At 49.7% G+C, this 22,043-nt stretch overlaps 1 pseudogene; it reads left to right on the top strand.

The window, feature by feature from the left end:
- The first annotated feature begins 5,090 nt into the window (after positions 1 to 5,090).
- Positions 5,091 to 6,712, top strand: LOC110313114 (annotated as a pseudogene).
- Positions 6,713 to 22,043: the final 15,331 nt, after the last annotated feature.

Raw genomic sequence — 22,043 nt, 5'->3', positions numbered from 1 at the left:
CCTTGGTGATGAATAGCAGTATGGAAGTGTAAGCTGAATAAACCCTTTCCTCCCCAACTTGCTTCTTGATCATGATGTTTGTGCAGGAATAGAAACCCTGACTAAGACATCATCCCTGGCTCAGGTTCACCAGCAAGTGTGGGAACTGCCTGTGGGTGACAAGTGATGTCTTTGCCACCCCCTGGGACAATTGACACATTTAGTGTCGGTCTCCCCATCTGTAAACTTGTCCAACAGAGGCACCTGTATATAGGATTGAAGTGTGTGTGGTACTCAGTTTGGATTCTACAATGGAAACTTACCACAGGCAGGTGGTCAGTTTCACATAGAAATACACAGAGCCAATGGCTCCCGACGTCAGAAAGGCCCAGAGGGTATATCCTCCTACAAGGCACAGCAGTTTCTTTTCCTGCCAGTCAAGGATGTAAGGATGCCATGGCCCTTATCAGGGAGTAGAGTTGTGGCGTACTTCAAGTCTGGAGGCAGTCCAGTGAGTCTCCTTCAGGCCTAATTAGATTTTGTTGTAAAGAGATAAAAAGCTGTTACTTTGTATCAGCAAGGCATCTTTTTCAGCGGGATGAGAAGGGAAGTTTGGAGAGGGGTGGAAGGGAAGGGCTGGGCACTAATGGACTTCGGAATAAAATCCTGACAGATCCAAATTGATTCTGAAGCCTGAGAAAATTGAGTTCAGAGAAAATTAGATTCATGCACTGTAAAATGTACCTGCCTCTTGGTATCTACCGAAAGCTGTTAAAATGGTAATCTTTAGAGATGTATGGAAATTGTGTGTGAATAGACCAACGGACCATCCAGGGAGCAGGCTGCCTCCATGGAGACAGACACATGTAGCACTACCACAATGAATAATAGTATACAGCAAATACTGTGTGTTTGTTCAAAGGGTGTAGAAGTACGTGCTAAGCTGAAGGCTCCTGGAAACTGTCCCATTTGGATGCTCTCAGAAATCTTGGGGCTATGAGGTGCAGCATGGACCCAGAAATCCCTGGACTGTGAAGCCTCCTCGCCTTTCCTTTTTGGAATGCAGAGGGATGGCTCCACTTCATTGGCTGAGTCCAGGTTGTTTCTCAGGAGATCTCAGGAAATCTGTGATTTTCCACTCTGTTGGGGATGGAGTCCAAGCAACCCTATTTCTAACCCTTTCACCCCAGGAGAGTCCACCAGCCTTGCAACTCCTCCACAGACAGCTGCCACACTACACTGAGCTTACAAAGGTGTGCTTACATGCCACACCTAACGAAGGTTGGCATGTCACCTTTGTTCTGTGACTACTGAAGACCAAAAACTCAGGGCAACATGCATTCTCACAGCCACCAAAGCAGGTCCATAGCCAAGTCAAATGTCTAGAGAACAATAAAGTATGGTCCTCTGTCCCTCGCTCAAAGGTGACCAATGTGTCTTCAAATTGCTCTTAAAACTCCTAAGGTTGTCGTCTGGACCAGGTCTACTGCTTCTGTCCAAATCAGGTGACCCTTAAATTGCAGGGAGAGAGTCAACAGAAGTCAGTGGGAAACAAACTCAAGACTTGGACTTCATGCTTATAGCTGGTAGGTAGCCCTGACCCCATGAGGCATTTGGAAGTGGGCCTATATGGATGGTGCCCAGGTAAGAAGAGAGAAGGGTCACTTACTTGGGAGTCCTGTGTCTTTCCTTGTCTCTAGTCTTGACTCCATCTCTGTCTTCTCTGTCTCTCCATTTCTTCTGTCTCTGACTCTGTCTCTTTATCTCTGTTCTCTCCCACTTGCCCTCCCAAGCCCCAGAGCCGCGAGTCAGCCATGCCTGATATTTCAGCGGCGTGATCCGTGGTGTTATATGGTACATACATAGCCTGAGCTGGCTGAGACAGGCGCTAAACGAACCCAGCCTGAACTCCTCCTTCACTGTATGAGCTCAGGCCCTCCATGAAGACCTCCTGTGGGACATGAATATTGCAGAACCTGAAGGGATCTCCCCCTGCTGTGGCCTCCATCTCTCTGTGAAAATCACTTGCTCATCAACTCACAGTTCTGGGAAAAGGAGAGATCGGAGGTGGGAGCTGCGGTACATCAGACACCGCTCTGGGTCTGAGATGTGCAGCAGGGAAGAATAAAAATCTCAGGGAAGACAACCTGCTCTCCTGATTGCCTATTTACTGCTTGCAACAGGGGAGGCAACAAGAGAGAGTCTGGTGTTAGCAAGTTCTAGGACAGTGGGAGGGGTTAGCAAGGTAGGGCTAGGAAGGACCCATAGGGAAGCTGACATTTGAAGAATGTGAGAACTAAGCCACCCAAGGGGTTTGGAGAACAGCACCTCAAGCAGAGGAGGATACAGTGCAAAGACTCTGAGACAGAAGTAACCTGGGTGTTCAGGGAACAGCCCAATACAGCTGGAAGAGAGGGATAAAATGGGATGGGGACACCGGAGGCAGGAGGTGGTCGTAAAGACAAAGTTGACGGGAGGACACTGTAGAGCCATGAACTGCAAACCAATGTGAGGTGACTTGAGTCTTTCATGGAATCTCCTCTGGCTGTTGGAGTCAGAGCACAGGGTGCAATGGTCAGTTACGACAGTCAGATAGATAGCTCTTGAATTAGCCTCGTAAGACATATAGGAAGGGGCTCACGAAGTCTGTGGATCAGGAACTAGACTAGGTCCAGTCAGATCCTTGAGAGCAAGGCCCTGGTGCCAGCTGGGCCTGGGGTAGCTTCTGGTGGTAACTGGAGAAGGACACGTATCTCTTCCTCACACGGCTCTCCGCTGGGCCAGCGGCTCTGACCCCAGATGAGTGTGCAGAGGCACATCTTCCCATAGCTATCTCCTTTGTTGTGTTTCCGTTTGTCAGCAGTAACACAGGCAGGCCCTGCCTCCCGCCTCCCCAAGGACCATAGGAAGGTATAAATGCCAGCAGGTTACGGTTTGGGACCGCTTGAAGCTGCACACCAAAGACAATGAACGTAGGGACTAGACACCAGCTCTGCAGCAATGGTCCAGACCTGAGAGGGCAGCAGCTTAGGGAAGCAGCCAGACCGTGTTTTTAAATTTTTATTTTATTTTAATTAATTATTCTATTTTATTCTATTTTGATGTTGCAAACAACAGGACCTGAGAGACAAAGTGAGGAATGCCCAGCCTTTGGCATAAAAATGGGGTTGTCGCAACAGGAAACAGAACCAGGCCAGCTCCACCCTGGAAAAGGGTTACTCCCATGTAAGAGTTAGATAGGGAGACTACCCTGAAACCTGTTCTGCTTGGCACAAGTTGATAGACCTCAACAGAGACACCCTCATCTAGCTCAATACTCAATCCTACAAAAGCAGCTCTCCTGTCAGTAAATAAGGAAAGCTCTACTTGGCTCAGGCTGCCAGTGCCTGAGCTCCTGTCCAGCCCTAACCAATCAAACCTCCCACTAATTGCTTTAGGGAAGAGGCATGGGCAGAGGGCTCCTAATGGGGCTTTAAGGAGAGAGACAATAGCCCCACTCCAGCTGTTGCCTGGGGCAACTGTACAAAGGGCTCTAGCTCAGGCAGAGATTGGATTACTGGGCCTGTTTATTCATCCACACACACATTTATCCAGAGCCACCCAGGGTGGAGAGGGGATTTAGCAGCTGTGTCACAGCCCATGAATGCAAAGATGAATTTATGTGGGAGACACGTAGACAGATGACAGGAATTCATCTCCTGTCAGTTTCTGCTTCCTCTGTGACCTTCCCCTTCAAAGCACTACCTGAGCTAATCGGCTCAGAAACAAAAAGAGGCTAATTCTGTAAGGGACTGAGTCATACCTGGCTTTAGCTCCCAGGTGCCCATGGAATTTAAGGCAGGTTTGACAGAATCCCATCTCCCCCAAGGGATGCCCTACTTAGGGAAAGGGGAGCCTGGCACAACCCCACATAAAATGGTAATGCACCAAGCTCACATCTTGCACTGGTCCAGGTTCCCCCAACCTCAGGACAAGACACCAGGCCTTTTACAGATCTGCTTCAGACTACAACCTTGGCGACCCACCACTGCAGGAACTGTCCCACAGGAGCTGTCCACAGTGGCAGCACCACTTCTCCAAGCCTCCCCATCAGCCCCACAGAGATGGTGCCGCAGCAAAAGCCGGCTATGACCGGGATGGACTTCCCACCCTAACACATGGGCCCCTCTCAGGGAAAGGTGGGGATGTGAAAACAAGAAAACAAAAAACACACACACAAAACAAAAACAAAAACAAAACACCAATCCCTGAACAGGAAAACCCACTAATCCCTGAGTGTCCCACAAAAAAAAAAAAAAAATCACCAATCCCTAAGACNCCCCCCCCCCCAGAAATCCTATATAAGTCATAAGTCATGCCTTTTGCAATTCCCTGCTGTTCACTCCCAGGAGCAGAGGGTAGACATTCCTGGATTCATCCTTCCTCCTCCTCTTCCTTCTCCTCCTCCTCCTCCACCACCCCCTTCCTTCCCCTCCTCCTTCCCCTCCTCCTCCTCCTTCCCCTCCTCCTCCTCCAATAAATCATCTTTATGAGATTTACTGCCTGATGTGACTCTCATCGGAAGAAGATAAGCAGATAAGAAGATATGAGGAGAGGAATCGAAGGAGTGGGGCTGAGGCTCCTGAACTCCTGAGCTCAGCTGGGGTTACCCTCTCCTGGGAGCTGCAACACCTGCGGAGGAGTCATCCTCTCAGAGCTGTGTGGTTCCTGGGTTCCCGAGCCCTAGGACACCTTCCCTTCCTAGCAGAAACACTGACATATGTTAGCCCCAACTAGCCACAAATTCAATCTGTAAACAGAGATAACCTGAAACTTCTGGTTCTCCTCTCACCTTCTGATTCAATCAGCTTGGAGAGGAGTTTGAGCCAGAACAGCTGCGTTGAACCAGCCAGCCAGAGATCAGGAAGAACTAGAAAGGGTGAGCGTACTCAGAAATAAGTCTCAGAGGCTGAAAACATTCTAGGCCTAGATGAGATTGTATGGAGGATAGAAGCTTCCAGGAATAGGCCTAGGCTAGCAGACAAAGACACCACCAAACGGGCCTCGACACTTGCTCCCGGTGGGATCCTTGGGTCGCAGGGGTAAGAGACAGTGGAATCAGAATAGGAGCCATGGGCAGGGCAGCCAGAGGCAATGGAAGCAGGAGGGTAGCGGGAGAGCAACCCGGGGCCGGGTTGGATCCAGAAGGAGACGTGGCAGAGGTCCAGGAGGTAAAGCCAGAGCCTGCAGCCTCCCTGATGGTACTCACAGGACCAGTGCTCACTCTGACTCGGGTAAGGAGCTGGGCTCTTGAGACCAACAGAGTCAAATGTTCCCCCGGTCATCTGAGGCTTGCTTGGAATCCCTAAGACGCTCTGGAGCATCTGCCGCCATGGGGAGCAGGACAGTTTCCACCTTCAGCAGACCAAGCTTCACTCCAAGATCCAAATTCAAGACAGGTGGGCCAAGCCATCGACCTGCTGGCCAAGTATGTCCATGCAGAGGATGAAGACTGGCAGTGGAGATGCGCACATCCTACACCCTCCTCCAGCACCTCCCGGTGGCGAACATGGAGAACTTGGTAGGAGACATCCAGGTGTGCGCAGAGCTGGAAGAGGACAAGAATGTGGACTTCTGGTGCGACATGACAACCATCATGGAGTATGAGATTGCCAAGCTCCTCAAACTGGAGGCCTCGGGCAAAGACCTAGGCAAGACCGTGAGGAGGACAAGGCCTCGGTCAGCAATCGGTGTCCAAGGGACGACATACAGGTCATCTTCCAGGGCATCTAAGGCAAGATCCGTGCTGGCGGCCCCAACCCTGAGATGGGCTACTGGGAGAGCCTGCTGCAGCAGTTGCCTGCACACATGGCCAGGGTCAGGCTCCGTGAGCGCCACTAGATAGTTCTTTGGCAGAAGCTGTTCAAAGTGAAGCAGAAGCAGGGCCTGCCGTTCCCAATCCTCAAATGCGAGCCTGCTTTGGATCTGAGGAGCTGGCTCCCAATTGCGGGCCTTCGGTGGGACCCGAGTGGGGTTCGGGCACCCGGGGATGCAGAGGCAGAGGCCAAGGCAAACCAGGAGGTGCTTGATCCTTCAGTGCTCACCGCACAGGAGCTGTGGCTGAACAGGCACCTGCAGGAGCCACCTCCTGCAGCTCTTGCAGTTGTCTCCCCAGCAGCTCCAGGCCACAGGCGACACGAACAGGAGCGCCGAGGGCATGAGGCAGGACGAGGCGCAGATCAGTGTGGAGATGCTGCTAGGCGGCCGCGCAAGCCACACCTTTTCAACCGCGTGCACACCGGGCTTCGAGTGGAACAAGTAAAACTAGATGCCCTAGAGCTTCAACAACCCGCCGCCTGAGATCGTACATGGAGGGCTACAAGTCCAACCGTTTCTACCGAGACCTCATCAGCAAGCGTGACATGTACTTCATTTTTGTTGTGAATAACAACAAAAAGATTTTATTTTCTGTTATATGTATGTGTGTGCAAGATTACGGGTATATGCACATTAGTATGGGTGCCCATAGAGTCCAAAAAAAGGACATTGGTTCACCTAGGATTGAAGTTGCAGACAGCTGTGAGCTTTTTGACATGGATGCTAGGAACCAAACTCAGATCCACTACAAGAGCAGAATGTGCTTTTAACTGCTAAGCCATCTCTCCAGCACCTCGCTCTTCTCAGGAAGAAGAAGAAGAAGGAAGAGCTCCCTGGGAGAATGGACCTGGTATGTCGTCACCATGATCTATACTGACCATCAACCCTAGGCCTGTGTGAAAGGCAATGTAGGATACAGGACAGTAGAGATGACTCAGGCATCAGGTGTTCTGGTCACTCACTGTGTGAGGCCATGGAAGCCTCATAACCTCTCTGTGCCCTGTAGCCTTGTCTGTAGGCAAAGCAAGGATGCCAATCATATCTGCCTCGTTGAAGTTCCACAAAGGCATTGTTCCAGGGCCAAATACTTGGGTTAATCATTCCAGGACTTTATACCTGGGTTCTCGATATCTCACACCTGGCCCTCCGGACACTTGCATCTGGCCTCTAATTTTCCTTGTGACACTATTCAGATGAACTAGACTTAGGTGGAAAGAGCAGTTTGCTGTGGATACAGCAGGCCTCAGGCTATACTGACTTCACAGGGGCAGGGGCCCTACCTACAGGAACCACTCACAATCTGATGAACCAGCTTTGCCAGGATACTGGGACGGTATCTGCTTGGGGGGAGGGGTTGGCATGGTTTGGGACATTAATTCAGAAAGACAGTTAACCCTTAGATGAAGGCCATGGTGGGGACTGTCAGTGGAATCCCGTGGCTCACGGACCATGGACACATGCCCAAAGACAGACTCACCCCTCCCTACCCACCAGCTATTCACTGACTCCTGTTCGTGAATGGACACACCAGTTTATCAACCTCATAACTCGCTGCAGCTATCCCCGTCAAGACAGGGCTGGGAATGGGAAGGCAGACATATTCACACACACACACACATACACACACACAAATAGTAAATCTCTTTTAAAGGTTAAAACAAAAATATCAGCTGGGAGTGGTGGCACACGCCTTTAATCCCAGCACTTGAGAGGCAGAGGCAGAGGCAGGTGGATCTCTGAGTTCGAGGCCAGCCTGGTCTACAGAGTGAGTTCCAGGACACCTAGGACTATACAGAGAAACCCTGTCTGGAAAAAAAACCAATAAAACATAACAAAACAAACAAACAAACAACTAAACAAAAAAACAAAAACAAAAAATATCTGGGACCATAAACAACAACAAATGACAAAAGAGTCTCAGGAGTTGTAGAAATCTGTACAGTGTTTCCTGTGAGTGTGTGTGTGTGTGTGTGCTCAAAATCTGTATTTAGTGCTGGTGAGATGGCTCAGTGGGTAAGAGCGCCCGACTGCTCTTCCGAAGGTCCGGAGTTCAAATCCCAGCAACCACATGGTGGCTCACAACCATCCGTAACAAGATCTGATGCCCTCTTCTGGAGTGTCTGAAGACAGCTACAGTGTACTTACATATAATAAAATAAATAAATCTTGAAAAAAAAATCTGTATTTAGTAAGAATGTAGGCACTTGCCCCCAAGCCTGATGAAGAATTTAATACCTGGGACCCACAAGGTGGAAGGAGAGAAATGATTCCCCCAGTTGTCTCCTGACCAGTGCATACATGGGGGTGTGCACATGTACACATATACACAAAATAAATATAATTTTAAATAGTTTAGAAACAGCTCTCCTGACAAATATGAGACCGAGTAAGTCCCAGACTATATGAAGCATATATGCATCTATGTGTGTGCCAATGCGGCTCAAAGAAATACTCATGTTCATACCCTCATGGAATCCCTAACCATGCCCACCCATCTACAGCCCCGCCAGCCATCTCAGAATCCTGTGTCCTACTCTGAGAGGCAGAACAGGGTGGTTTGGCAAAGCCTTTCATTTCTAGTTTGGAGAAAATACTCTGTGAAATATACAGTTCCCTATTCTGACACTGCTCACCGCCTGATTAACAAAACACATACTGCATATGCCACCACAATCTCTTAAAGATTCGGTACCTATTTCCCAGTTCCTCAGGGCACGACTGGTTCCAGTCATTAACAACCGGTTTATCCTCCCACCTCCTGAACCTGAGCTCATACCTGCCTTCATCCTTCCCTCCCTGGGGATACTATCCACTGTTCCACAGTTGCCCCGTCCTGTCCCAGGACAGCCAGACAGTCTAGCCTGGGTCCCTACGACTCCTGTTCTTTCTCGCCACCCCCGCCACCCCCAGACACTGTTAGCCTGGCTGGAGAACCTTGCTGGTGTTCCCTTTTTTAAAAATTATCATTTTTAGTGTGCCTGTGATGTGTGTGTGTGTGTGTGTGTGTGTGTGTGTGTGTGTGTGTGTAAAACCAACTTAACTCTGGGAGGTAGAAAGCAAGAACAAGTGGCAGTCAGCTGATAGCAAGTTTGAGACTAATCCAGGCTATAAGAAACCTAAAGAAAACATCTGACTTATTTCATGTGGATTTGAAAGACGGGGAGATGGAAGCGTGAACCTCCAGACAGGTGGAGCAGTCCTTTGCACAGGTTCCATCTGACCATGACGGGTGGGGCCATGAGAGCACTGTGGTCCTGGCAGATCAGTTCATAGCTTTAGTTCAAGCCTGGGAACTACTCTTTTATGAAATTCTGGGTTGTTCCAGAAGTTTGGTTTGCTGTCTTAGGGCTCATATGCTCCCACAAACCACATGCCTCAAGCTCCTAAAAACTGAAGTCTGTACTTGTCCTGAATTGGGTCAAATCTTCCATTTCAAAGCAACCACCCCGGAGGGCCACATGGCCTTGATGTGACCATTAAGTACAATGTAGAATGGAAATTGGGGAGACAGAGCCGGGCAGGAGAGGAAGACAGCAGAGTAGGACTGGGAAGGGTGTACAGGCAGGAAAGTACGTCCTGGGGTAAGTAAGCACCGTTCCCTGTTTCTGAGGAACAGGTCTTCCAATGTCCACCCGAGGCTACCAAAGCCGGGGCATGGCCCTGACTAAACTCACCCACGCTGATGCAAGGCAAGATGGCCTCCAACAGCAGCCAGGCTGCGTGGGAAGCTTGGGAACGACAGAGATTTGATGGCCTTCCTGGGGAGAAATCAGCTGTTCCTCACGAGGAGTGTGTCCTTCACTCACGGGCTAATCTCTATCAGCAGAGGGGACCTGGGAACAGCAGAACAGATGCAGGGAGCTGCGTGCAGCAGGTCAGGTCTATTATCAAGAGGATAATAAGTGTTCATTCTAACAAAGGGTACTTATTCCAGCCTAGGGATGTTCCAGATTCTCAGAGAAGGCTGCATGGAGTTCCCACCTCCTGTGAGTGGCCTTGTAGGACACGAGCTGGGCACAGCTCCCCAGTCCCCAACAGGAGATAACAAAGAAGAGGAGGAGGAGAAAGAGGAGGAGGAGGAGGAGGAGGAAGAGGAGGAGGAGGCAGGATATAGGAGGCACAGAGTGCCCGGTGCCCCACAGGAGATACAGCCCTGAGCTTGGTCTTAGACTCTGGCACCCAGCCCTCCCCAGTCCCTTCCTGTTGCTGGTGGGGCTATATCCTCCCTTTAAGGCCCAGCAGGCCAGGCTGCTCAGGACACAGTATCCATCCTGACCCTCCCAAGAAGTCCACCCACCAGTGAGGATCCCAAGTGGTTTCCACCAATGCCACCAGAGCCCAGCCTAGTATAAAACCAGATTCACACAGCGTAAAACAGGACTGGTGGTCCAGCCTGATGCCACCCACGTCTGAGATGGTCTGTGTATCCGCAGGTAGCAGCTGGGCCACTTCTCAACCGGCCCTCTCCAGCTTCCCCACTAGCCAGTGCTCTGTTTTCCCTTCCTTCCTTCCTTCCTTCCTTCCTTCCTTCCTTCCTTCCTTCCTTCCTTCTCTCTCTCTTCTCTCTCATCCATTCATCCCCGTTCACTCAGCAAGAGAGGGTTCAGGACTAGACATGGACAGTTTGTGGTATGAAACATTCGCTCTCAGTTCTAACCACAGTATAGTCAAAAGAACATACTGGAAAAAAAAAATCCAAAAACAAAAAAACCAGAAAGCATCCTGCAAAATGCCTACGTGACACCCTTCAAATGATTGGATTTCTGTAAGGCAGCCTGGGAAAACCTAGAGATCCATGGGAAAGAGGAACCAGGACTTATGTGGGATACCTGAAGACACTGGGCTGCTGAGGAGGGAGAAGGTGGGAAGTGGGAGTCGGGGGATGCAGGCGGTTGAGGGGTAGCTGCAGGCCTTCAGAGCATCGAGGTTTCTCTGACTCAGCATCCAAGGATAAAAGTTCTGGCCATTGTGGAATCCCAGGAACTGGAAGCCAGAGTCTGGGGGTTCAAGGTCACCCTCAGCTAAACAGTTCGAGTTGAAGCCCAGACAGGGATGACATTAGACCCTGTCTCAGAAAAATAAAGAGGCAGATCAAGAGAGTGCAGCATGGGAAGGCATCTGTGTCCTGGAGCTCCTCTCCTGCCCCTGTCCCACCCTGCTATCTGTCCCCATCTGGTGCCTGATCTCTCTCTGACCCCTGTCCATCTGGCTCCTGCCTTCTCTGTCTCCTCCAACCCCTGGCCCTCTCTTGCCCTGGTCTCTTGTCTTCCGTTTCCTTGCTCCACAATTCTGTACTTAACACTAACCCCCTGCAGAGTCCCAGGTCTTTTCCCTAACGTTCCCTGTGCCTTCCCCCACCCCCACCCCATTTTGATGCTCACTCCTTTATCCCTTTCTAATATCACCCTTGGGGGCACCTTCCTAATACCCATGAAATATTGTGAGCTTTCTCTCTGGTAGTCCCTAACAGCTGACCCTGTGTGACTAACACATGTGTGTCGTGTAACACGTGTGTCATTACCAGGTTCCAAGTTCCTCATTTATGTATCCTAAGCAGACTGAGCCCCGTGGGTCAGGGCTTGCTTAACCCCATCAAAGCTTTGTTCCATGTGGCCACCCAGGTTCCCAAATGTTAAACCCAGAGAGGGAGAACCCCAACAGGCCTCAAAGTTAGAGTTCTGGTTCAAAGCCCCATGGCTGTCATTGAATTCCAGCATCCCCAAGAGGAACCAGGAAATGTATTCTTGCAGGTTTGTGGGGCTGAGCTGACCAGACAGGCACCTTCGGGGTCCTTGTTACTATCAAATGGGGATTTATTGAAGCTAGGGCACTCGGCAGGTGGCCTGGCAGCTGGCTGCCCAGGGCTTTGCTCCAATTAACCTCACTGGCCACAGCTGTGAGATGCCGGAGCTGGCACGGGACCAGCTGCGCTTCTCCCATCCCCAACCTTGTAGTTGGCACTTAGGGTGAAGTGAGTGTCCAGCCCGGGCTTTTCTTTCCAGGATGATTACCTACTGCACACTACTAATAAAACAGTGGCCAAGGAGAGTGGGAAGGGAGTCATGGAAACTGATCACCTCTGACTGTTCCCCAAAGGCTGAGCAGAGTAACTCTGGCCAGTGGGTGGAGCAGAAGCAGAGTTAGGCCTAGCAGTAGTTACCAAAGCAAAGCAACAACCACTGGTTAATGCTTAATGGGGGTCACAAGACAGCTGTGGGGCTGCCCCACTGACCTAAAGATCCTTAGAGAACTCCCCTGGGCTTCGGGGCAAGAGGACAGACTAGGTCTAGCTGTATCTGTCACTGCCTCCTGAGAACAGGAATCTGCCCTTCCAGATCCTCTGAAGGAGAGTCTGAAATGGGGAGGTTGGGAGGAAGATTGGCCTGGAAAACTTTATGTAGTTCATGCTGGCCAAGCCTAGCTGTGGTTTTGTTTTGTTTTGTTCTGTTTTGTTTCTGTTTGGTTTGGTTTTGTTTTATTAAAGAAAGATTGTCACAAGAAAGACACAACAGAGAAAGAAGGGGAAAGGGGGATAAAAAGAAAAGTTGCCACTGTACAGACCTGGCAATATTCTTGCCTCAGCCATGGGGTTAGGGTTAAGTCTCAAACCCTGGGACAAATGGCTGAGGTGCCTATTTAACATATCAAAGTGGACCTGGCCACCAGGTTCTCCCAGCCTCAATCAATTACTGAGTCCTTCAGGTTTATACCCTGCCCCCTACTCTAAAACTTTCTCCAGCCCAGGATCCTCTGGGCTGCCCTTCCCCCAGCTGCCCTTCCCTGTATACTCCGGGCCATTTTGGCTACTCCTCCTCTTTGGCCTCCTAGCCACTGTACCTGGTTCCTCTCCTTTCCTCTTCTCACATAGCTCAGGGTTATGACCACTCTGGATTCTCCCAGATGTGTCCACCTCTACCTATGTTCTCCCTTCTATCTACAACAAATTTTTTCCACCATACCTAAGAACAATCACATCCTTTCTTTCTTCCTTTCTTTCTTTTTCTTTTTTCTTTTCTTATTGTTAGGATTACAGAGATGTATCATCACTCCAAATTCAGCAATGTTCTTTGGAATATGTCTCAAAGAGCCAGGTCAAGGGGGCATGGCCAGGAGCCCTTAAATCTTATCTATTGAAACCCTCAAAATGTGACCTCATTGGGAAAATCTCAGGTACCATTATGCAAGTTCTCCATTCTTCAAGACAGGGTCTCTCTGTATAGCCTTAGCTGTCCTGGAAATTACTCTGTAGACACAGAAATCCATCTGCCTCTCCCTCCCCAGGGCTAGGATTAAAGGTGTGCCCAGGGGATGGTATTCCAGAGACAGAGGCAGTGGATCTACATAGTAAGTTCAAGGACAGCCAGGGCTACACAGAGAGACCCTGTCTCAAAACAAACCAACCGAAAGTACCCATAGGTCAGCCAGGGTTATGACATTCTGGGAACCAAAGTCCCACGCTTTTATCAGAGGAGGTGGGAGAAGTCGTACCAAGAAGACCTTGAGGAACAGAAGAGATAAGGGTGGCGGGGCCACAAGCCCTGGAGCCTCTGGGAAGCAAGAGAAGGGAGGGTGGCCTAGGGACACAGCAGGCATTGAAGTCCTTTTAGGATTAAAATGTTAAGGGGGTGGAGGGATGAATTATTAAAATGCAAAACTATTCCCCAACTCCCACTTGCTAAACTATTGACTAGCCATTGAAGGGCACCAGTGTTGGCATTTTGTCTAGGCTCCGTCCCACAGTTTCCTGGCAACAGCCAGGTATGCCTGACTCACTATAAAAGGGGCTGCTTGCCCTCTCCTCTCTCTTGCTCTCTTGCTCCTGCTCTGTTCCATGCATCTCCAGGTGCTCATGGCTGGCCTCTACTCCTCTTCTCTCTCTCTCTCTCTCTCTCTCTCTCTCTCTCTCTCTCTCTCTCTCTCCTCCCTCAGCTCCCCTCCCCATTTCCTGAATAAACTCTATTCTATACTGGTCCCTCAAGGGGAAAGGGATGCCTCAGTGTAGGCCTGCAGAGCACCCACACACACACACCTGACTGCACATCCACCAAATTTTTCGAAACAGGGTTCTTCTGTATAGCCCTGGCTGTCCTGGAACTCACTTTGTAAACCAGGCTGGCCTCGAACTCAGAAATCTGCCTGCCTCTGCCACCCAAGTGCTGGGATTAAAGGTGTGCGCCACCATGCCCGGCTCTCCTTATATTTTTATAAAACACAACAACCAATTGTGTCTCTAGCAATAGTCACAGTTCTACCCCTGTGGGGTTCTATAAGGTGCTCTCCAACTTCAATCCACCCAGCCACAAGCCACAGGCCAGATTCCATTCCCAGCATAAAGGCTGAGGAGAATTCTCCTCTGCTTACTTACAGAAGAGACCTGTTCGTCTCCCATATTTTTGGGACCTGTACCAGTGAGTCTTTGCTTACACTAAGAGATTCAAGTGTTATCGGGAGAGGTAGAGCAAGCTCAAGGGTCCAAGGTCATCCTTAGCTAGGAGAAAGCTTAAGGTCAGCCCCATAGACTCCATTCAAATAACAAAAACAAATATTGTCATGTATGCCTTTAGTCTCAGTATTGTGAAGGCAGGAAGTAGGTGTATTTCTTGGAGTTTAAGGCTGACCTAGTCTGCAAAACAAATTCCCCCCACCCCCCAAAAAATACAAAAGATGAGGGAGCAAGGAGCTCCAGAAATGGCTGGAGGGTTAGCACAGACAGAGGACTAGTGGCCCTTCAGAGACACAAAAGACTGTCACTTCCCAGAAGACGTGCACGCCACTCCCATGCTAACTTTTTTTGTTTTATTTTTTATTTTATTATTTTTATTTTTGGTTTTTCGAGACAGGGTTTCTCTGTATAGCTCTGGCTGTCCTGGAACTCACTTTGTAGACCAGGCTGGCCTTGAACTCAGAAATCCGCTAGCCTCTGCCTCCCGAGTGCTGGGATTAAAGGTGTGTGCCACCACGCCCAGCCCATGCTAACTTTTTTACCTAAATGTGTGTTAGCACCATTCCCCCTGCACCCACCCACCTTCACCTCCCATCCCTGTAGGCTGCCACTGTAGTCCTTTCACACAGAGGTCTTGGTGTTCTGATGATGATGAAGGTGGTGGCAATAACAACGACAATGACAGTGATAAGCCATGAGCTGCTTTTCAGTTCACTGCAACAAAGACCTGACTCCCACCACCACAACCCCCCCTCCCAAAAAAAATCTTAGAAGACAACCAGATGGCGGTAGTACACAACTTTGATCCCAGCACTTGAGAGGCAGAGGCAGTTTGGGGCCAGCCTGGTCTACAGAGTGAGTTCGGGGACAGCCTGGGCTACACAGAGAAACCCAACAAGAAGAAAGGGAAACCTTACATGAAAGGCCCACCATTTCAGAGACCATGGTCCTCGGTTACTAGGATCCATGAGCTTTGGCAGAACGTGGTACAGAACAGCTCATAAAGGAGAAGCCTGCTCACTTCATAGAAGGCAAGAAACAGGGTGAGGATACAACCAGGGGCCAGGTAGAACCTTTAAAGCTGTGTTCCCTGTGGCCTCCAGCTGAATAGCATCTCCTAAAACTCCCACCATCTCTGAATAGGCACCGCCTTCAGCACGATGGCTGCTATGTCTGAGGGTTGGGACTGAAACATGGCAGGCATGTCTTTCCAGCCCAGATCCTATGTAACCCTTGGGGTACAACGGGCTGGTCCTTAGGTGGACATCCGGCACAGCTGAGAAAGCTGGTCCCAACCCTGGGATTCTGGAGAGCCTCTTCCAGCCTTCTGGGTACACGGGTTCTGATTCTCATGTGGGGAATCTGCCCTGAATCCTACTCTACGCTCATCAGGACACACAGCTAGCATCACCGCCTCCAGTCTTCTTGAAGAGCCACTACATGTTTGCCGGTTGCTGGGTATGACCCAGCTATTGCCATGGAAACACCAGAGTGTGTGAACTTTGCCTGGCACGCATATCCTTCTGACGGGGCACCTGTTACAAGCACCCTCCGCGAGAACAGCAAGAAGCAACAGAGGGTACAGGCAGTCATGGACCTGGACCCTGGCTGCCCAGGGCCACAGAGTCCTTTGGAGGCTATTGTACTCCCTGGGTGAACTATTTGCCTTCTTCTTACACTAATTGTACCTCAGCCACCCGAGAAACCTCCCAGCCTCCTCCAAGCAAAACCTTTAGTCAGTCTCCTGGGGGCGGGGAAAACGCTCAGGAATCTGGCAATAAGACGACAGGCTCAAATCTTTTCAGCCCCTGAGCAGGCCATATCTGACATCCCCGCACAGAAGCACTTTTCTATTCATACTTAACATCTGACTGGGCTGTTTGTCTCTTCCGTGTGAGAGTTCCCCCTCATGTCCTTCCTTGTGCTGGTTGGTAGTCCTGGTTTCACCCAAGCCCTGATGGCACTGAGCAGATCACCCTCTCCAGATATGGGATTCCCAGTATCCACAAGGACCCCTCTACTCACTCATTTTTGTGTGCCATCAGATCTTACAGGACACTCCAGGTGATCAGCCTCATTCCATCCCCAGAGGGATGCTGAGTCATGAGTCAGCAAAGCTGGGGGTGGTAAGAAACATCCTCGCCTGGCACCCGAGCCTTTTCCTCCCCAACAGACCTTCAGGTGTTATTTCCTGGGCAGTCTGCAGTGACCCCATGCTCTGGAAAGACAGAAGTGCTTCTGTGAGTACAGTGGTTTCATATACCTGGTGCTCTGTGTATGCATGTCTGTGCATAGGCATGGTAAACATTGTGCTGTATGGATAACTGTGTGTCTAAGTGTGTGTATGTGTATGGGTGAAAGCAAATATCCATGTATGCCCCCATCTATGGGTATATGTGGGAAGTCCATGGACACATGTGAACTGTATGCACGGTCATATGTGCATATGTGTATGCAGGGTGTTCGAGTATGTTGGCATGTGGATGCATGTGTAAGCCTCACAGAATGTATGTGTTCACAGCTCAAGGACATTTCAGGAGACTGTGTATAGCTGGATGTGGTATTAGAGTTCCTAGTGGCTCAGCCACCCCGCTTCCCAACACCCATGGGAAAGTGAGCAAGTAACAGGCACTGAGCAGGGTTTGGCTTAGACAGGCAGGTACATTTCTCAGAGAGGAAAACACTGCCGCCAGCTGCCCAAGCCCTGCTGGCCAGAGGCACTGGACAAGCAGGCCCGTGGCAGGGCAGTTGTGAGGTTCTTTCTATAGGAAAGGCACAGCAGGAGTCACAGAGGTCATGTGGCAGCCAAGTGTGCCATATAACTTCTTCATGCCATGAATATGTAGATATGCGATCAGCACTGGGTGGAGAAAGCTCCCGCTCTCCGGAAGCCTGTGCCAAGGTAAAAAGGCAGAGATCCAGAAACTGAAGATGAGCTTATCTGGGGTAAGGCAGGCATGGGGGGGGGGTGAAGAGCCTTGTATACAGATGACCTTCAGTCATCATTTACAGCCAGAATGCAGGGTTCCCTCCCCATATGGCGCCTCTGCCTGATCCCCAAGGGCTCCATTGCTTCCCCCATACTCTTCCCCTCCCTGGGCAAACAGGCCTTCATTAGACTCTTAAAATTATCAACACTGAGATGACCATCTGCTTCCCGAAAAGCTCGTGGCTGACTCTGAATCTGTATGCCCAGATATTGCCAGAGGGGCGCTGCCATGACCTCCTGGCAGATCCAGAGTTGTTATAACCTCTGCCAAGTCTCTCCTGTATCACCGGGGAAGAGGGAATGCTGCATGGGGAGGGCTCTACAGTCTCAAAGGCAGCATGTGCATGCATGGCAGAATCAAGGCCCCAGCCTGCACCAACTTGATAAAATCTCTGATCTCAGCCAAGGCTTCCAACCATCCCATGGGGCGACTGTGACCACTGGGTATGCTACCCCTTATTGCTGGCCCACCAAACCTGAGAGGTAGCCAGGCGTGGTGGCGCACGCCTTTAATCCCAGCACTCAGGAGGCAGAGGCAGGTGGATTTCTGAGTTCAAGTCCATCCTGGTCTACAAAGTGAGTTCCAGGACAGCCAGAGCTATACAGAGAAACCCTGTCTCAAAAAAAAAAAAAAAAAAAAAAACCAAAACTGAGAGGTAACAGATTTGAGTCTCCTTAAGTACATGTGGTATTGGTTGATCAGTTACAGTTTTTTTCACTCATGAAAACAGATACAGAGCCCCATGGGAGGGAGTCCCATGGGAGTCACATGACTTGTCTCCACATGGGAAACTCCCAGGAACAGACATACCTCACACTGCCTCATCCTCACCTATGACCGTACCATCCTAGGTGACAATGATTGTAGGATCTGTTTGCCCAGCACCAGAACTCCCTGCAGGGTCATTAGTCACAGTGGAAGCCTGGGGACAGAGGGAAAATATGTCTGGCCTTTCTCCTTACTCATATCCTTGGGTTCCTCCCTGCCCTTGCTTGTAGGAGCATTTCCCTGAACTGCCCACCCACCACTCTGATCTGGTAAGCTCATCACTGTCATACCCCACATAGCTGGTGCCTCACTTGGTCCCAATCCCCCCCCCCCGCTAAGATGACCCAGGTTGGCACCCCAATTCCTACAAAGCAACCTGAAAGTGCTCATATGGAATAAACTATGTTCTGCGGAAAAACATGCACAGTTGGTAGAGCATTTATTTGCCTAGCATGTAAAAAGGACTTTTTTGTTTTGTTTTGTTTTGTTTTTCGAGACAGGATTTCTCTGTATAGCTCTGGCTGTCCTGGAACTCACTTTGTAGACCAGGATGGCCTTGAACTCAGAAATCCACCTGCCTCTGCCTCCTGTGTGCTGGGTTTAAAGGCGTGCGCCACCACGCCCGGCCTAAGGCCTGGTTTTTATTTCCAGCACCACATAAACTAGGTATGGCAGCACTTACCTGTAATCCCTTTACTTGAGAGCTAGGGGCCAGAGGATCAGAAGTTCAAGGTCATCATCTATTATATAGCATGACTTCAACTGGGCTACAAGAACAACAAACAAATCTTTAACACATGCTCAAGTCTTTAGCCTCTGCCCCTTGGATTGTGATCCTTCTTTTCAAGTGTAGTTAAGATGTGAACAAGGAGAAGAGCCCTTACAGGGAGAGGAGAGGCATAGAAACACCAGGAAACTCAACTGAGGATAAGACACAGGCTAGGGTGAAAGGCTCTGAGACAGGGTTCCTAGCAGGAAGATCCCAAGTTGGGGCAATAAGAGAGAGTGCTTGTGGACAGCTTGGGTCAGGCCTCTGGCCCTAAGGGCAATGACAAACTTTCCCCTGTGGTTTTAATTGCCCTTCTTCACGGCAATGTCAGGCACTCAGGACATTCACACAGGAGTTTTCTCTAGGGTTCTGGGCAGGCAGGCACTGGGCTACAGTGAGCAGAGGACACACTGCTGTGCTCTGAAGTTGCATCTGGCAAGCCTGTAGGGCTCTGTAACACAGGCAGCAGGAACAGAGAGAATGAAGATGAAACGATGCACTTGCTGCAACTCCAGAACAAGCACAGTCACTTACGGGGACCCAGGGACAGATCCAGGATGGCAAAATGTGTGTGCCACTCAGCACTACTTCTAGGAAGACAGCAGAGCTCACCAGGCTGGCCACGATCCCAGAGTCAGAAAATGCACAAAGCTCATGGCTACATCAAATAGGTCCACTTCGTTGGTTAGTAAAATGCCCAAGAGGGAACTAAGGTTGAAGGAGGCGCCATATGACCCAGGAGCTATGGAAGAGACAGCAGTATCTCCATGAAGAGAGGACAATATTGTCTTTAAGCCCAGAGTTGTGAGAAGCAGAGTGTGGATCCTCTTTCTATGGGCAGCTAGAGACATTGTGGGTTTAGCTGGAGAGCCTTCACAGGGAACAAAGTGAATCCTTGTGGATACTACCAATACTAACTATTTCAGCTCTGCTTAAAGGTATCTCTGGACATGAGTATGAGGCTGCAGAGTATGGTGGCTCAGTAATGGGAACCGATACCCTCTTCTGTGTCTGAAGAAAGCTACAGTGTAGTCATACCCGTTAAATAAATAAACAAAGCTGGAGAGAGGGGGGAGGGAGGGAGGGAGAGGGAAAGGGAGAGGGAGAGGGAGAGAGAGGGAGGGAGGGGCTCAGCAGGTAAGAGCACTGACTACTCTTCCGTAGGTCCCGAGTTTAAATCCCAGCAACCACATGGTGGCTCACAACCACCTGTAATGAGATCTGACACCTTCTTCTGGTACGTCTAAAGTCAGCTACAGTGTACTTATGTATAATTATAAATCTTTGGGTTGGAGCAAGTGGGGCTGACTGGAGGGAGCAGAGGTCCTAAAAATTCACTGCTTGTGGACGTTGTACATCGTGGTGCGCACTAGGCTCCGCACCACGATGTACAACGTCCACAAGCAGCGGACTTTCAGAAGAGCAGTCGGGTGCTCTTACCCACTGAGCCATCTCACCAACCCTCTGGATTTGTTCTGTTTTGTTTTGTTTTTTTTTGTTTTTGTTTTGTTTTTGTTTTTCCGAGGCAGGGTTTCTCTGTGTAGCCCTGGCTGTCCTGGAACTCACTCTGTAGACCAGGCTGGCCTCGAACTCAGAAATCCACCTGTCTCTGCCTCCCAAGTGCTGGGATTAAAGGCATGTGCCACCACGCCCGGCCCCTCTGGATTAGTTCTAATAGCCTCTATTCTAAGGAGCTACACTGGAGGGGATATCCTGTCTCTTGGAGGCCCTAGCAAGCCACTTTGGTTGCTTCCACCCCCTCACCCAGCCATTACCTGGCTCTGTGCACACCCTGGGCTTTCTGGGTTCCTCTCTAGGAGTCTACTGTCCTCTCAGAGTCACTCCTGAGGAATAAGGCCCTGGTTCCCAAAGAAACCAGATCTAGGTTTCCTATAGCTTATCTTGACCAAAGACTGGGCACCACAGAAAAACACTGGAGTCCAGAGAAAGGACCCATAGCAGCAGGAGAAATGAGACAAACATTTGAACTCTGGCCAGAGAGTAACCCACAGACTTCATCCAGGACAGTATATCCCTTTAAAGGACAAGTGGGTCTTCTTAAGGAACAGTGAGGTGTTCACTGAGACACCTCCCACCACTGTACCTCAGTCTTCCCAGAACAAGATGACAAGCTCTGCCTGCTACCAGGCGGGGCTACTGGGTAGATGATAAAGCTTGCTCCTGTTACACTCGGTTGGAGCCCAGAGCAGGTGCTAGAAAGAGACTCTCTCCACATAGTGCTAACCCCAGGATATTTGGTTTTTGTTGGAATGGAGAGTAAGCACTAACATCTGGGTCAGGAGCCCCACAGATCACCTGGGGATGGTGAGAGACCTGGTAAAGAAGAGGAACAGGACTAATAGGATGCATGTTATTATCAAGGAGGCTTACCATGTTGATTTACACAATTGGAGACCGAGTAGCTCAACAACGACCATCTGCACACTAGAGATTCGGAGGACTCAGTCACTGCTCAGTCCAAGAAGCCGAGAGCCTCAAAACAAGGGAGACTAATGGTGTGGCCGAGTACTGCAATTACTGGTATGTGACTATGTTGGAAAGATGAAATTGGAGTTTGATGTTCATAGGCTACGGCAGCAGCAATAAATGCACTCATTCAGGAGAAATGAGGCTTGCATACTCTGGCTGGCTTTCTCTTTTTCTACCTTTATTCCCTAAGTTCCCAGCCCAGTAGATGGGACTGCCCATAATCAGGGTAGGTTTTTCTGAATCTGTTGTTTTTTTCCTCACGTCAATTGTTTTCAGAAATGCTTCAGGCATCTCTCAGTCCTGTCAAGATGACAATCAAGAACACTCATTAAGATGTTGGCAGGAAAGACAAAAAAAAGAAAAAAAGAAAGAAAGAAAGAAAGAAAGAAAGAAAGAAAGAAAGAAAGAAAGAAAGAAAGAAAGAAAGAAAAGAAAAGAAAAAAAGATGTTGGCAGGAGTGCCAGGTGTGGTGGCGCACGCCTTTAATCCCAGCACTTAGGAGGCAGAGGCAGGCAGACAGATTTCTGAGTTCAAGGCCAGCCTGGTCTACAGAGTGAGTTCTAGGACAGCCAGGGCTACACGGAGAAACCCTGTCTTGAAACAAAACAAAACAAAACAAAACAAAACAAAACAAAACAAAAAAGATGTTGGCAGGATAGTAGTGAGGATGGTAGTGAAGATGCTAAGGATGTGGTGGTATTGATGAAGAGGGTGATGGCAGTGATGGTGATGAAGATGATTGCAGTGA

This window comes from Mus pahari, chromosome 23 (genome assembly GCF_900095145.1).
Source record: "Mus pahari chromosome 23, PAHARI_EIJ_v1.1, whole genome shotgun sequence".
NCBI classification, from domain to species: Eukaryota; Metazoa; Chordata; class Mammalia; order Rodentia; family Muridae; genus Mus; species Mus pahari.
This window is presented reverse-complemented; position numbering and strand designations above follow the sequence as displayed.